Here is a 16,506-nt window from a genome sequence, read left to right on the forward strand (position 1 = left end):
GTTTCGCGTGCCACTAAGTCACGATGCTTGAAATATACAGTTGTCTCTTCAGAAAGCGGTACGCAAGACATCTCGGTGACTGGACAATGCAGAACGTCTCGCTTACCAAAGCGTTCATGCATGATCCCGTAGTAGAGTAGCTTTTGGCGCTAAATGGCCATGAATATATGTACCAACAATCCCGGCTACTTACTTTAGCGCATTAAGTAATGTCTAAGAGCTTCACAAAAAGATCAGCTAGGCTAGCCTAACCGAACAAAGTCCTTGCGTTAAACGTAGCACCACTTTCCCATGCCGATCTGTCCAGATTCAGATATTCTTGCACCTTCCGCCATGCTACATGTGTGGCAGTGTAATACGACATAACCCCTTCGGCCCTTGTCGCGTCATTTCACACCACAACACATATACCGCTAGTGCATCAATAAGGGCGAAAATGCCCATAGTTCTGCTAGGATAGTTCCTCAATGATCCCTGTTTCTATCGGCATCGCTGTTCTTGCATTTCCACTGAGCTCTGTGATCTAAGCAAGAAGCAGCAGCAGCATGGTAGGCATGGCTGAAGAAGCCGAGGTGTAGCAAGTTGGTTGATTTTCTATCTTACTAATAATTTCTTCTTCCTCGCTCACATCTTTGCATGTTTTGCGACTCCTTTCCAAGCTCATATCCCCGTAGCAAATATTATTGAGTTGTATGCGTAGAGGTCCCGCTGCCTCATGTTTTATGCATGTGCCATTTTGACACCACCGGGTCTCAACGGTTGCAAGCGGCGGCTATTTATCATCATCATCAGCCGGACTACGCCCACTACAGGGCAAAGGTCTCTACCATACCTTTCTAATTAACCCCGTCCTATGCCAGCTGCGTCAACCCTGTCCCCGCAAACTTCTGAACCTCATCCGCCCATCTAACTTTCTGCCGCCCCCTGCTACGCTTGCCTTGCCCAAGCCCTGCCCTGCCCAAGCCCATTTCTTGATCGTGATTTCCACTAGGATGTCACTAATACGCGTTTGTTCCCTCCTCTGAAAAGGAAGTTGATACCATTGGCGAGATCGTGTTCCCCTGCCTTTCGCCCTTTCTTTTTTGGAATTTGATTGGTGACGTTATGGAGGACTATGGTAGCTGTGGAGCCATTGTAGCTATTTTCCAGTATTTTTGTATCAGGCTCTTCTACACCCCGATTCCGCAGTGCCTGCATGACTGCTGAGGTTTCAACTGAGTCGAATGCTTTCTCTTAATCTATGAACGCTACATACAGGAGCTGTTTATATGCTGCCCATTTCTCTATCACCTGATTGATAGTGTGATTATCTGTATGGTGTGACTATGGCCTATTGTACAGTATCCGTTACGAAGGTCGGCCTGATTATTTGGTTGATTGAAGTCTAAAGTTCTCGTGACTCTATTAGCGATTACATTAGTCAATACCTTATAGACAACAGACACTAAGCTGATCGGTCTGTCATTTTTAAAGACCTTGGTGTCTCCTGTCGTATAGACTAACATGATCTAAGCGTTATTCCAAGCTTCTGGTGCGCCCGAGGTCATAAATAGTTGCGTATACAGGGTGGCTAATATTTCTAGGACAATCTCTCCTCCGTCCTTCAACAAATCTGCTGTTACCTGATCCGCACTAGCTGCTTTCCCCCTTGGCATTGCTCCTTAGGCTTTCTTTACTTCCTCTTTCGTTACTGGCGGGAGGTCCCTTTGCTGTGCGCCATTGTCTCTCTCATTAACGTTCTGATTGCATTGGCTACTGTATAGATGTGTGGAGAACTCTTCGGCTATTTTAACTACGTTATCCATATTGCTAATGACATTGCCCTCTTTGTCTCTTAAAGCATACATCTGATTTTTGCCTATGCCTTGTTTATTGTTCACAGCTTTTAGGCAACCTCCGTTCTTTAGTGTATGCTCGATTCTTTCCATATTAAACTTCCTTACGTCGGTTACCTTGCGCCTATTGGTTAACTTTGATAGCTTTTCCAGTTCTATTCTGTCTGTGAAGTTTGAACTTTCATGCTTTGGCATTTCTTGATAAGATCATTCGTATCCTGAAAGAGCTTGCCGGTATCCTGTCGAGCCATCCTACCGCGTACTTTTACTCTGCACCCCGTAATGATCGCTGTGAGGTTATCGTTCATTGCTCGAACATAAAGGTCATCGTCCTCAGTTAAAGCTGGAAATCTGTTCTGCAGCAAGATCCTGAATTCCTGTGCTTTCCTTCTCGCCTTTAACTCGTTGATTGGCTTCTACCTCAATAGTTTCTTTCGTTGACTCTTGAAGTCTAGGCTAACTCGAGAGCTTACCATCCTGTGGTCGCAACAACGCACCTCTCCGAGGACCTCCCTATCCTGCACAATGCCATGATGAGCGCATAGTATGAAGTATATTTCATTTTTACTTCCACCACTGGGGCTCTTACACGTCCACTTCCGCTGCTCTTGTTTGCGAAAGAAGGCATTCGTGATCGGTAAATTATTTATTTCTGAGAACTCTGCTAATAACTCCCCCATGCTGTTCCTTGAACCTGTGCCATAGTCTCCTACCGCTTGGTCTCCAACCCGCTCCTTTCCTACCTTGGCATTGGAGTCGCTCATCAATACAGTTTACTGTGTTTTTACTTTCCTCATTGCTGATTCCACGTCTTCATAAAAGCTTTCGACGATCCAGTCATCATGGCTGGATGTAAAGGCGTAAGCTCGTAAGCTTGTACCACCTTCAGTTTGTGCTATTAATTATGCCCCATTACAATAACTGCCACCCTCTTGTTGATACTGTAGACTTCCTCGATGAAGCCAGCTATATGCCGATTGATGAGGAATCCCACGCCTAGTTCTCGTCTGTCCGTTAATCCACGACAGAATGATGCGCATTCGCCCTTTAGATAGACAGATAGGGCACACCCCTATCTGCCCTCCTAACCTCACTAAACCCTAGGACAGCCTCACTGGATATGGTTCCAGCGTTAAACGTTGCCAGGTTCAGTTTCTAATGGCGGTCTGTCCGGAGCCAGAGATTTTTAGCACCCTCCGCTGCGTCACAGGTCCCTCCGCCGCTTGATCCATTGCTTCGCAGCCACTGGGGACTGAGAGCCGAGTGATAATTTGTTTAGTTCTATAGATTTAGTCATTTAGTTATGATATGGGTATCTTTCTAGAAAAACCTCCTTGTCTTTTTTTGTGGATGCACCACTGATCAGTTTTTTAGACTGGTGACATGATAATTCATAATCAGACGAGATCTTGAATTAGTTTTTTGATGAACTGGAAAATGGAAATTTTCGCTGTCGTAGAAGTTGAATGTTGCTATCGAGTCAGGCAATGAAAATATGGAGATTGGCCAAAAGCAACCGGAGCAGAGGGATGGTAAGATTAAATGGACCCCTGCCCTCGCGCTTTCTTTTTCTTTTTTTACCGCTCCCTTCCTCCTGTTAGCATCAGGAGCGAGCAGCTAGAAGCGACCGGAGCGTGCACACTGCAACTCGCGCACCAGCCTACGTGCGACACATGTGGCGCACCGTCAACTCTGTTAATAATGCAGTGTGTTCGGCCCCTTTTTCTAGAGAACGCGTATACGGTGCAGCTCTCATAAACAAGTTCAGCTTTCTGCTTGGCCGATAGATATCCACGCCGCGTAGGGTTTTGGATGAGGTGGTACTTCTTGTCGCCTGTACGGAATAGCATTTGTTCCAGATGCAGAGACTACAGGTTATTCTCCATTTTATGAACTCGTCAACTGTGAACTCCTTGTTTGTAAACAGGCCCGAGCCAGGTGCACTGTGTATCGTGCCTGATAAACACACTGACGGGCTGCAATCCGCGCTAGTCTCTACTGCAGCGCCTTATGAAGCTCGGCAGTAGAAGGAGCTCAAGATACGTGGAAAGCTTTCATTTTGACTACAGTCGCCTTTCAGGAAGGCTCTGCAAGTTTTAAACATGCATGTTCTTCACATGACGTACTATCAGCTCTAGCACTCGCCTGTCTGCGACAAGCACTAGGAGGAATGGTACATAACACAATGTGAACAGGAGAGAGCGGCATAAATCTGTCCCGTACAAAGTAAAAAAAGCCGCTTTAGAGTTCTACAATATGCAAAATAAGACAATTTTTTCTTCGTTTCTTTGTTGTGAATGGCGGTAACCAAAGCGGTCCCAATCGCATTTCATACCCACTGTGCCCTCATGTCCTATTTTGACGTGATACATTTAAATAAACTAATACTTGCACCACGACCTCTCAATTTCTGCTGCATGGTTATGGGACTTAAAGGGGTCATAACACGGTCTAGCAAGAAATCGTGGTTTTACGTTGCCGCTACTAACAACGACGCTATTATACGAGCTTAAGAAAGAAGTATTCTCTTATCACACATTTCAGCTAGAAATTGCAATCAGAAGTAATGGACTGTACGGTCCTTCCCCGGAAGCGACGGCCGTATTGGAGGAGCCTAAGCGACGTCATGGCCTTCCGCGCTCAGGGTCATTGCAGAGCAGAGCGCGCGCATACTCGAGTCAGACCGTGGCACACAATGGGGAAGTCACCGAGATCGGGCAAAAGATAGACAGGAGAAGGGAACACGCAGGCCTCTGTTGTCTCTGTCCCCCTGTCGTGGGGTGCGGGCTCCAACTTCACCCTTTAATCCCTGCGCACCCCTAGCCCGAACAACGTACAAACCACTCGCATACACTCAGTGCGTGAAGTTTATTATTTTTTTTTGGTGCGGGAGGGGGAGTGAAAGAGAAAAGAGAGAAAGAGGATCCGTAGTGGAGGAGTCCAGAATAATTTCGGACTCCGATAGTGACCTTTAACGTCATGGAGGAAAAAAATTGCTGTCACTTTAGCATTGTTATCCCCGAGATATTGGGCGAAAGCAGGTTTTTGCAGGTTAACGCCATGTACCCGATAAGCGCGGTTGAAGGCGTGTTTCTCTCCTTTAGCGACTTGCGCACAGATGGAAGTTGATGAAGACGTGCAGACTCAATAAACAGCGGGAGATTGTGTAGCAGTTTAGCACGAGGCGTGATCGGCTGCGGCGATAGCGCAGTGCTCTCGTGCCGTGGCCAGCAAGCTGATCTGTTCGCGCCGCCACGGGACCCAGTCGCGGAAATATTAAGGCGAAAGCCTTTAATGCCTCATACTGTTGGCAGGCAGCCGTGCCCTCTTTCTCTTTTTTTTTTCTTTCACTCCCACTTCCTCCCTTCCTGTACTGTGCGGTTCGGGTGTGCACCAAGATGACAGAGAATTACTGCGCCATTTACTTTTCTCAAAAAGCGTTTCGTTCAAAGGCAAGACATCGTGCCGAACGGGTGGTGGCGTTCCTCTCTTCCTGTACGGTGCGGTTCGGGTGTCCACCGAGATGACAGAGAATTACTGCGCCATTTCCTTTCCTCAAAAAGCGTTGCGTTCAACGGGCAAGGCATCGCGCCGAACGGGTGGTGGCGTTCCGTGGACTGCCTCGCAGCGCTACAACACGCTGTCGCGTTCCACTCCTTACGGCGAAGCTGAAGCGTCATTAACTAGCAGTTAATTAGTACTTGGTCATTAATTAGCAATTAGCCGCTAATTAGTAATTCATCTTTACTTCGTCATCAATTATATGTGACGTCATTCAGTGGTGACGTTACCAGTGTCACATAGGCAAAACGCTTTTGCCTCTACGCACTTTAGACAAAGTGCCCCCTGCATTTTTTTATTTAATTTCTCCAGGTTGGCAAAGGTCACTCGCATTCAAGGACTCGTTTGTTCCCCGCCATTTTCTGCATCACGTGACTAACTTCAGAGTCTTATTCGCACACCGGATTTCCAGGTTATGAGGCCAATAGTGATTTCGCACGAAAAAAACTCGCGAGGGAGCGTGATGCCTCGCGGCCAGCCTTCGCAAGCCATGTACACATGAAGCCGCTCCCCTTTTTTCGCTTTCTGAGTCACTTCCTTATGTGTCGGTATGTTTTAATGCGCGCGTCTGCGCGGCCCGTGGCGCGGGCGTCTGCAGCAAAGATACGGCGTAGCAAGGAGGCTGATCTGGAGTCCGTTTGCAGCGATAATTTGCGCATGCGCGCGCGCAGCGGGCGTAGATATCACCGAGGTTTCATCGCAGGTTGCCGGCTCTCTCCGTTTTACTTTTTATAACTTGGCTTCAAGGCTGAAGCCGGACGATACCTCGTTGCTTTTTTGCCCCTCTATGTTTAACGTGCACTGACATCACACAGCACACGGGTGCCTTTTTCGTTTCTCCTCCATCGATACGCGGCCTCTGCGGTCGGGTTCGAACCTCCGGCTACTACGCGAAGTTCAGTCGCGGGCAAGCACGTGACCGTTGGCTTATGTCGTCACAGATCGCGAGCGCGCCAGTGTTGCCTGACTGCCTTAGGTTCAGGACTTTTGAAGTTACAAATTACTCGCTGCACCAAAGGAGCTCATATTTTGCCCAGTGGTTCCCAGATGCATAGCGAACAACATACAATACACAGCTTGAGTCTGAAAAAATGGTGTCATGACCCCTTTGTCAGTTAAATCAGTTGGGGCAATGAACACACTCTCTAAATGTCGCATTATCCATCCATATGTGAATGGGCCCATGATCGACCCATCTGCTGCCTTTAAAGGGACTATGAAATAAATTTATCGAGATTACGTAAAGATAGGCAAGCCATCACTCGTCACCCCAGCGCAAGAATTTTTGAGCTAGCATCAATAACAAGGAAGTTATGGGCGATTAAAAATCACGCTCCTCCTCTCCCCCCTCAACTCATACGCGCGGGGCACCATAAAAAAATAAAGAAAACATCTCCGGGACTGGGCTACAGTGCTCTAGAACCTTGGGCAAGGTTCTAGAGCACTGTAACTGGGCACCGCCCATGATACGTCATTCGCTGACGTTCGGTTTACGACTTCCGGTTGTCCCACTCCGGAGGAGCAGCGTGCGTCGGCAGCGTCTCTCCGGTCTCAGCGCTTTCTTGGCTCCCGAACTCGCGACAGAAAGAGGCGGCAGAGGTAAATTGAAAACATATGCGCGAAGGCAATGCCCTGGATCGCGCTTGCCCGAGGGGGGCGCGCGGCGGCTCGAGCAGACGATTTTCGCCGCAACCGGAAGTGTGCCCGTGACGTCGTAGCTGCCGCGGCTCGAGCGAATGACAGCGTGTGGTGGCCTGCCGACGTCATGGGACTAGTGACGTCTGTTTTCCCGATTTTGGTTCCAAAATGGCTCCCTACGAAGACACCAAACGGCCCGCGAATTTTAAAAAACGCGGTTTTTAAAAATTTATAATAAATTGCCGGCTCAGTTCCGAAGACTCATACTTGGTGTCAATGCTTCTGAGCATCACTTCTAACATTTACAAGCGGCTTTTAATTCTTTGCATGGTCCCTTTAAGTTCCGCGATGGTTAAAGGGACCATGCAAAGAATTAAAAGCAGCTTGTAAATGTTAGAAGTGATGCTCAGAAGCACTGACACCAAGTGTGAGTCTTCAGAACTGGGCCGGCAATTTGTTATGAATTTTTAAAAATCGCGTTTTTTTAAATTCGCGGGCCGTTTGGTGTCTTCGTAGGGAGCCATTTTGAAACCAAAATCGGGAAAACAGACATCACTAGTCCCATGACGTCAGCAGGCCACCACACGCTGTCATTCGCTCGAGCCGCAGCAGCTGTCACGGGCACACTTCCGGTAGCGGTTAAAATCGTCTGCTTGAGTCGCCGCGCGACCCCCTCGGGCAAGCGCGAGCCAGGGGATTGGCTTCACGCATGTTTTCGATTTACCTCTGCCGCCTCTTTCTGTCGCGAGTTCGGGAGCCAAGAAAGCGCAGAGACCAGAGAGACGCTGCCGACGCACGCTGCTCCTCGGGAGTGCGACAACCGGAAGCCGTAAACCGAACGTCAGCGAATGCCCTAATCATGGGCGGAGCCCAGTCCCGGAGCTGTTTTCTTAATTTTTTTTTATGGTGCCCCGCGCGTATGAGTTGAGGGGGGAGATCAGGAGAGCAAGCTGCCGGGCTAGTTGGGGGAGAGGAGGAGGGAGAGGGGAGAGGAGGAGCGTGATTTTTAATCGTCTATAACTTCGTTGTTATTGATGCTAGCTCAAAAATTCTTGCGCTGGAGCGACGAGTGATGGATTGCCTATCTTTACGTAATCTCAAGTAATTTATTGCATAGTCACCTTAATGTAGCGTGAATATATCTGCGGCAGACGTCGGTAAAAACTGGATCGGGAACTGGTGGATCAGTGGCGCCGAGCAGATGTAAACAGCGGATTGTGGGAGTCAAATTCGATACAGCCTAAAAGTTTCTGGAAATAGAAAGCATGGCGGATTGGAAGAAGCATACTTGTTAAGATCGGGAAGAGTGTTCAAAAAAAAACGGTAGGGAGTTTAACGTAGTTAAACCGAGTAGACGTGCGAAACCATGTGTTTAGTCTTGTTAGCTCAAGGTTTTGCTTTGCGGGAGGGGCGGCATGTCTGGCGGTGATATAGACTCAGGATAAACTTTGATCGAGTGGCCAGTGAAGCTGATCTATTCGCGCCGACGCGGGTTCGAAACGCAATTGCGGCAATATTTATTTTATTTCTACGCACTCAAGGTCATCCAAGCCAAAATATTCTTGGTTCTGTTTGAACCCCTGATGTAGTGGTTTCGCACTGAAAGGAAAGTATGTTGACAGTGAAGTTCGCGGTGCTGTATTTTGTTTGCCGCATCCGGTCGCGCGAGTGGAATGCCCATTACGTCCTTTTTCTTGGGCCCTCCGCACAACCGCACAGAAAGGTTGGTTTGGTTTGGTTTATGGGGTTTAACGTCCCAAAGCGACTGAGGCTGTGAGAGACGCCGTAGTGGAGGGCTTCGGAAATTTCGACCACCTGGGGTTCTTTAACGTGCACTGACATCGCACAGTACACGGGCCTCTAGAATTTCTCCTCCAAAGAAATTCCAGCCGCCGCGGCCGGGATCGAACCCGCGTCTTTCGGGTCAGCAGCCGAGCACCGTAGCCACTGAGCCACCGCGGCGGCGCACAGAAAGGGGTCAGCAACCCAGCGGGAGAAGGGGAGCGCCGAATGGCGGGGGATTACGGGAGACCTCAAACTCCCCTCATGGACGGAGTCGTTAGGCCGCATCACAGTGCGTGGGCTTTTGTGCCATGTCTGCAGCGGCGTGCTTTGACATATTGTCACGCTAGCTGCAGGCATGAGGAGCGACGATGCTGAACAGATGAGTTGAAGTGGCTTTCCTGGAACTTCGGTCAACTGGACGTTGAAGTAATCTGCATCATGGGAAAGTGAGAGTGTTCGCGAAGCTCGCAGCAGGAAAGCAAAATCGTGATGGTGGAAAGTGTACATACGATATGTGTACGGTGTTGCGATGATCTACCTTCTTTCCCCAGTCATTGATTGGTTGTGTTTTCCTTTCCCCAATAAGTTATTGGGTGGATGCTTGTACATACCTGATTGGTTATTTCTCCCACCGAGGGCGGGGACATAGGATTTAAAACCCTCTGCTTCGGCAGGACCGAGGGCTGGTCTCGTAACGTAGAACTTCTCGTGAGCCAGTGAAGTGTAAATATGTTTTCTCCTTGCTTATTAAGAGAGAATTTCAACGGGCGCAGCCGTAGAGGGCACAATTTCAATGGGCTCCACCGTGTGTGCCTAATTCAGAAGACCTCCGGTAATCATTCAGCATGTGGGGCAGCACAAAATGGTTCACCGTGCTTTGTGGTAAATATCGGTGCTCTCTAAAATGTTTAAGTGTGAAGAATATACGAATGACGGAGCATACAGAACACATTACAGCATTTATGGGCTAGGGACAATAAACTCAAAATTTCGTTTTTGTGTGCAAATATCTGCATGGAGACTATGCCAGAGAAAGTATGTCATTGTGGCCTATGTTGCCACATTGTTCGCACCTGCCATTCTGCTGTGTTGCTAGAAGCTGTGAACCATCATAGGCTTACCATTAGAGCTTTGAAGGTCATACTGAATGTTAATGTACAAATTCATGCGGCATCAACATGTGACATAATCAACCGTAAACCAAACAAACTGCACAAAATCTAAGTTGTAACCAAACTTAGATTTGAAAACATATCTTCAAACCTTAAAAACAGCAGGCACGCACAAGCATTCAGGAACGGCATTATCACATGAGAAGCTGTATTACCATGAGCACACGTTATACTTCGCTGAGAGGTAGAGGCTATGCTTTCATTCCTGGTGGGAATGAAATAACAGCTGAGTAAACGTGTAACATTCATTTCTTTCCATCCGCCTTGTATTGTCATTCTCTGTTGCTTAAAGGGACCATGCAAAGAATTAAAAGCCGCTTTTAAATGTTAGAAGTGATGCTCAGAAGCATTGACACCAAGTATGAGTCTTCGGAACTGAGCCGGCAATTTATTATGGCTTTTTAAAAATCGCGTTTTTTAAAATTCGCGGGCCGTTTGGTGTCTTCGTAGGGAGCCATTTTGGAACCAAAATCGGGAAAACAGACGTCACTAGTCCCATGACGTCGGCAGGCCACCACACGCTGTCATTCGCTCGAGCCGCGGCAGCTACGACGTCACGGGCACACTTCCGGTAGCGGTGAAAATCGTCTGCTCGAGCCGCCGCGCGACCCCCTCGGGCAAGCGCGAGCCAGCTAAGCATTGCCTTCGCGCGTATGGTTTCAATTCCCCTCTGCCGCCTCTTTCTGTCGCGAGTTCGGGAGTCAAGAAAGTGCAGAGACCGGAGAGACGCTGCCGACGCACGCTGCTCCTCGGGAGTGCGACAACCGGAAGTTGTAAACCGAACGTCAGCGAATGACGTATTCATGGGCGGAGCCCAGTCCCGGAGCTGTTTTCTTTATTTGTTTATGGTGCCCCGCGCGTACGAGTTGAGGGGGGAGAGGAGGAACGTGATTTTTAATCATCTATAAATTCGTTGTTATTGATGCTAACTCAAAAATTCTTGCGCTGGGGTGACGAGTGATGGACTGCCTATCTTTACGTAATCTCAATAAATTTATTTCATAGTCCCTTTAAGGAAGTCAATGCACTAACTACTGGGTGATGCTGTTTAAATGTTCCAAATTCTTTTTACTGCACTTCTCTTCTTAATGCTTGAGTGCTCGACTTGGCAGTGTTCGCTGAAACTCCCAGTATATTTATAAATGCAACAACAGCATACAGTTATTTTGATTTCGGATCATGTTCAAATGCTTCTATAAATTTTTTCGATTTAAAAAAAAACGAGCGAGGTCATGTTTCGGTTTCGTTTATGAAGTTTGTAACGTTGTTAACACCCATCTTCCTCCATGTTAACACCTTTCCAACCTGGGCGCTGCCATATTGTTTCCGGCGGCGGAACCGGTTTCTAGCAGTCCAGAGAGGAGGCGTTTCGCCGCTTCCACCGTGCTAGCGGGAGGTGCCCACTGCAGTCCAGGGAACAATATGGCAGCGCCCAGGGACATCGTGGAAAAAATATATATTTTTCGCCGCCAGATACGCAGTGGTATAGCGAACGCTATAAAATAGCGTCCTTCGTACTGCCCATGCGCCATACGCTATATCAAATTGACATTTTACGTAGTACGTTCGCGTTCCGTACGCTCTCTTTCGAATTTCGCGCGCATGCTCTTATGCTAGGAAAAATAGCTTTGTCAAGATGGCGGCGCCCAAGTCACCCGCTTCGGTGAGAATTCGTCAGTGTTATTGGGTTTTTAGGCATATTCTTTGACTTGAAATGACAAACGTGATATCCGCTTTGCCTCCTCGCACCAACAGCGGAGCGAATGAGGGATAAACTTCCTCTATTTTCGATTCTGTTTAACGATTCCGCCGTTTTTAACCCTAAAGCCTGTTTCACATGCCAGCGAAAATGCTAGCGAATCCTGTCGCCGCGGCGGAAAAACCTGTTTTGAGTCGTCGCTGCGACGAGCGGCGAGGTTTCAACAAGTTGGAAATTTTCGCTGCGACGCGCCGCTCAATCGCTCAGTCGCTTGCTTTTGAACTATAGTGTACTAGAATACTCTCTAGTGGCGCGAGCGGCGAGGCGCAGGCAAGCCATTTTCCAACAGACGCCATCAGATGGCGCCACCGCAACTTTTCCTAGGCACGGGAATTCGCGGAGTGTTGAGTAAATGAGTTTTCAGCTCATTTACTTATTAGAATCGCACAATTATTCTTTCTTGCTGTTCTCCACCTGTTAGTTACAATGACTAGCCTTGTTAAGGATTAAAACGCGTGTCCGAAAACCGCGTAATTAAGCGAGCAGTGATTTTCTGGCGCGAAACGCCATCGCAGAATGCCAATCGGTCAGCATCACATGCGGAGCAGATTATTTGCGCGACCATTACTGTGGTTTGAAGATCAAAACCCGAAAGCAATGCCATTTAGAGTGTGTACCCACCGTCATTTATTGCTCACACACTTTCAGAAGTAAACCGTTTAAGCTAAATTTTATGCTGCATTTTGTGCTCATATATAGTTTAGAGAAGTCAGTGCGCTTGTAGATATGATCGATTTACCGCTATAATGTGAGTTTTGGTGGTGGTGTTGAATAAGTAATAATTATAAAATTGATGTCACAGCTATGTACAGTCAGGCCGGAATGAAACGCGAACACATGTCATACATTTCTGCTTTGCAGCGAGATATTCTTTTAGAACCTATTTTCGATTATGCATTTTAGTAGGCCCTTTACCCAGACACATGAATCAGGCTAGTTGCACACTTCAGCTGAAAGTAGGCAGGTAAAATATTTTGTTTTCTTGACATGCTCTGTTCGCGTTTCATTCCGGCCTGACTGTACATATGAACACCAAGCTTTTATTTGCAACTGGCTTCAGTGCAGAAATGATAAGAAAAAAACCTTGTTTGCGAAAATCCACAACTTCCCTGCCATTGACTTGTTCAGCACCTACTCAATTTAAGGTGCTTTGACGCGGTATGTGAGGGAGCGCTAAACGGGACAAGGGACGCACACAACATAGACGCGCCTGGTGTCGCTGACTCCGTTAATGCTCTTCGTGAAGAAATGCAGACGAGTTGTGAGGTAAAGTGCAGTTATTTCTGCAGCTATGGTTTGAGCGTGCTCAAGGCATCCAAGCAACGAACTTTCGCGCGACGTAACCAGCAATTTAAAAGGTTAGCCATCTGCTGTCGCTTGATGCGACAACAACGGAAGAATGGTCAGGCACAGCTTTTGTGAGCAGTGCGTCGGCTGCGTTCAAGTTTCCGGCATCGAGAAATCTGTCAATCAGTTTCTCCCTCCCAGAGCAAGTGTCCTGCTCACCAGCATCTGCATTCAAGAGTGAACTTAGAACAGCGGGCTCGCAGTTTCCTTTTGACACAGAGTGCGCAAGGTTGCTGAAGCTGACACAGTTCACTGTAGCAATGAATTGATGAAGTGTAGGATGAGTATTGCATCCTGATGACTGCGCCTGACGATGCCAAAAAGATGTAAAGATGTTCCACGGGGTCTTGGCTCACCCTGCTTGTCATTACATATACTTGACTACTTCAACACGATAAGGTACTGCATAGTGTTACATGCAGTCCAGTTACTGCGGACTGACTTCGAAAGCCCCGCTGCCCATTTGTGTGGCGTTCCCACTCTGACAGAAACGACAGAAAAGAATTCAACTTCTCGGCTGATGCAGAGGAGGCAATGCTTCAGCTGGAAAGCGTGATGTCATGACTTGAATAACATCATGAATAAATGGTCCTGAAAGAGCAATTTTACAATGAGATGCATGTACAGCTAATAACCATTCAAAGTGTTACGTTAATACAAGATTTAGCTAAACACCAAACTGGCGGTGGTTTAATCATATGGTTCAACCGAGATAGATGAGCGATAGCTCGGTTTTGCATGGTTTATCGTTTTTTTTTTAATTCTATCCGTTGAGACCTTTTAAACGATATGAGTTGCTGCTGTATCGCGGATTTGTTTTAGTCATAATTAACTAACGGAACTTAATTAGGACCTGCAATTAGCGTAGTTCAATCGTACTCGAAATAAGCTATCCATCGATGTCTTGAAACTGCAGCATGAAGATCAATATCGAATCACAAGTAACTTTTTATTGGCAGCTAATTAAGACTTGAATTTGCCCAATGCAGTGATACTCAACAGAAGCTATCCGACATATATTTGTGCGGCAAACAACGATGCTTTTGGCGCGCCCGGATAGCCGGTGCGGCAGCCTGGCGCAAAACAGTACGAATCAGTTCTTCTTATCGCCATAGCTTCGTCAAATTCCCTGTCATTGGTGCAACAAAGTTCCTGCTCACTGCTATCACTACTTAACAGCAAGATACGAACGCTGAAGTGAAATTATCTGCGTAACAGCGCGCGCACAAAGCGAGCTAAACCGCACACCGCATTGCCATGTCCTGCCAACGCGCGCGCCGGAGGCTAGGAAAAGGCGCAGCAGCGCCCCTGCCGGCCGTCAGTGTCAATTCGCTTCACCCGAGCTGGCCCCAGCAGCCGCCGGTCGCGCCACTAGAAAGTATTCTAGTTCACTATATTTTGAACCGACTCCGCCGACTGTGGATTGGCTTGATTTAAATTTTCAAGCCAAGGCAGTCATAGTCAAATGTAGCCGTTTCGGTTGTCGGCAGAAAGGTGCGAAATAACTCCACATGATGTTATTGAAAACGTCGCTCGGTTAAGTTATCTAAAAAAATAGGCCCTGGCTGGACTGAATTAGCCATAGTACTAGGTTTGCTTTGCTAAGTGCGAATCAGAGCGCATAAAATATTTTCAGATTTCAACACCACATGACTCTACTGCAGCCTGCGCTAACGTTGCGGTCAGGTCGGCATACCATAAACTAAAAGTGCTCATGCGATTTCCACTCTAACTTCCCGCGAAATGCTTGCGTATAACGCACATAAGCGCTCATACTCTATATTAAAAGTTTCAAATGACTGTGGTAACTGTGGCTACTATAGTGGCTATTTACCATTTGGCTTGACTTGACTACGTTCTTGATACGCATGGAGGAAGAGAAAAAAGAGGAGAGGCCGTCACGTGACATTTTGTGAAGCCGGAAACAAGCTCGGCGCCATCTTACTCCGGCGGGCTTCTGTTTACATTTCGCCGCCGCGCCGATTGCGCGCGCGTTTCAAAGCCAACGAAGGAGCGTGCTACCGCATGGGCGCAGGCCCCCGCGCGAGTGGCGCTTGGCTGCTTGCCGGTTTAGGGTGCCCTATGCTGGTGTTCGTCAGCGGAAAAGTTAATAAAGCGGAAATACCTGTGTCAGACAGGCGGCTACTTCCAGTTACTGCTTCGTACTGCGTCGTATTCGTGCCGTCTCCAACTGCTCGGCCCTGGTCACAAACGCCATAAGACCCTCCTCCCCCCCTGGCAACGCCTGTCCCCGGGAATCTGAAGGCTGCATTCGACGAAACTTGTATGCTTGCTTGTTTAGCTCAGCGCTAGAAATTTGCCTTCACCGGGAGAGGTGAAGGATACGCTCCACTTTTCTCTACTTGGTGAAATACTAGCTTGTAATGTCACTGCATAGTAGCACACTTTACTTGTGATCGACAATACAGGCAATGAAAGTCGATCTGTTGTACGTGTTAGCAAGAAGTGGCCGGATTCTTTCGAATAAAGAAACAGGTTTATTTTAAGACTTAAGGATACAAGAATGAGATAACTGGATTATTGATACGTAGGAGGTTCGGCGGATCTGCAGAGTTGGGAGGGCCTCGCCGACGCGTCTCGTATCGTCGGCGCCTCTCGGTCATCTCTTTTTTTCCAAGCTGCAGCGGTGGGGCTTTTATAGCCTGAGGAACGGCGGCCCCTCCGAACTGGCCAATCCAAAGGCGGCACTCGACGGCAGTCCGAAAGGACCAACCAGCGACGCGCGGCCAACCGCTTCAATTTTTGCCGCGCGCGGTGGCGTCCGGGGGAGGAGGAAACGGCGCCTCGCTGTCTGGCCTCTTGCGACAAGTCCAGGCGTGTTGCTTGAAGATGCTTCTCGTTAGGACTCCGCTGCCGTAAGGCGCAGCATCGTGGCTTGTCAAGGGGGACGCTCGTAGGAGAAAGTTAGGATGCGGGGCGCCTCGTGGTCGCTGAGCAGGAGCGTTAAATGCCGTGTGCTGGCGTGTTGGGACCGCGTGTGACATTATGTTCAGGAAAGTAAAAACAGCATAAATTTTACACAAACCACACAGAAAGATGGACAGGACGGGCGCTGTCCGTCTTTCTGTGTGGTTTGTGTAAAATTTAGCGCTGTTTTTACTTTCCTGAACACAATACCACCACAAGCATCAATGAAATTCAGCGCACATGCGGATCCTCATTTCACCACGTACTTTTTACGACAAATAACACTATCACAGGACAAGGAAACAATAAACACATGTGAGAAAAGGCCTCCAAATTCAGTTAGAGCTTCGCCTTTTTCGCACTTCTTGCCCATATACATCAGCTAGAAAAGCAATTGCAAACCTGCTACAGGAAACCGGTCTAAACATAGCGCGTGACCAAAAGCACAGAATTGGCCACGATATTAAGTAGTGCATGCACT

The 16,506-nt window shown here is 47.9% G+C and overlaps 1 pseudogene; it reads left to right on the plus strand.

The window, feature by feature from the left end:
- The window catches only part of LOC149355633 (uncharacterized), a 430,506-nt pseudogene that overhangs the window by 249,260 nt on the left and 164,740 nt on the right, over positions 1-16,506 (plus strand).

The sequence above is a fragment of the Amblyomma mixtum genome, chromosome 3 (genome assembly GCF_055824585.1).
Source record: "Amblyomma mixtum isolate Tamu chromosome 3, ASM5582458v1, whole genome shotgun sequence".
In the NCBI taxonomy this organism is placed as follows: domain Eukaryota; kingdom Metazoa; phylum Arthropoda; class Arachnida; order Ixodida; family Ixodidae; genus Amblyomma; species Amblyomma mixtum.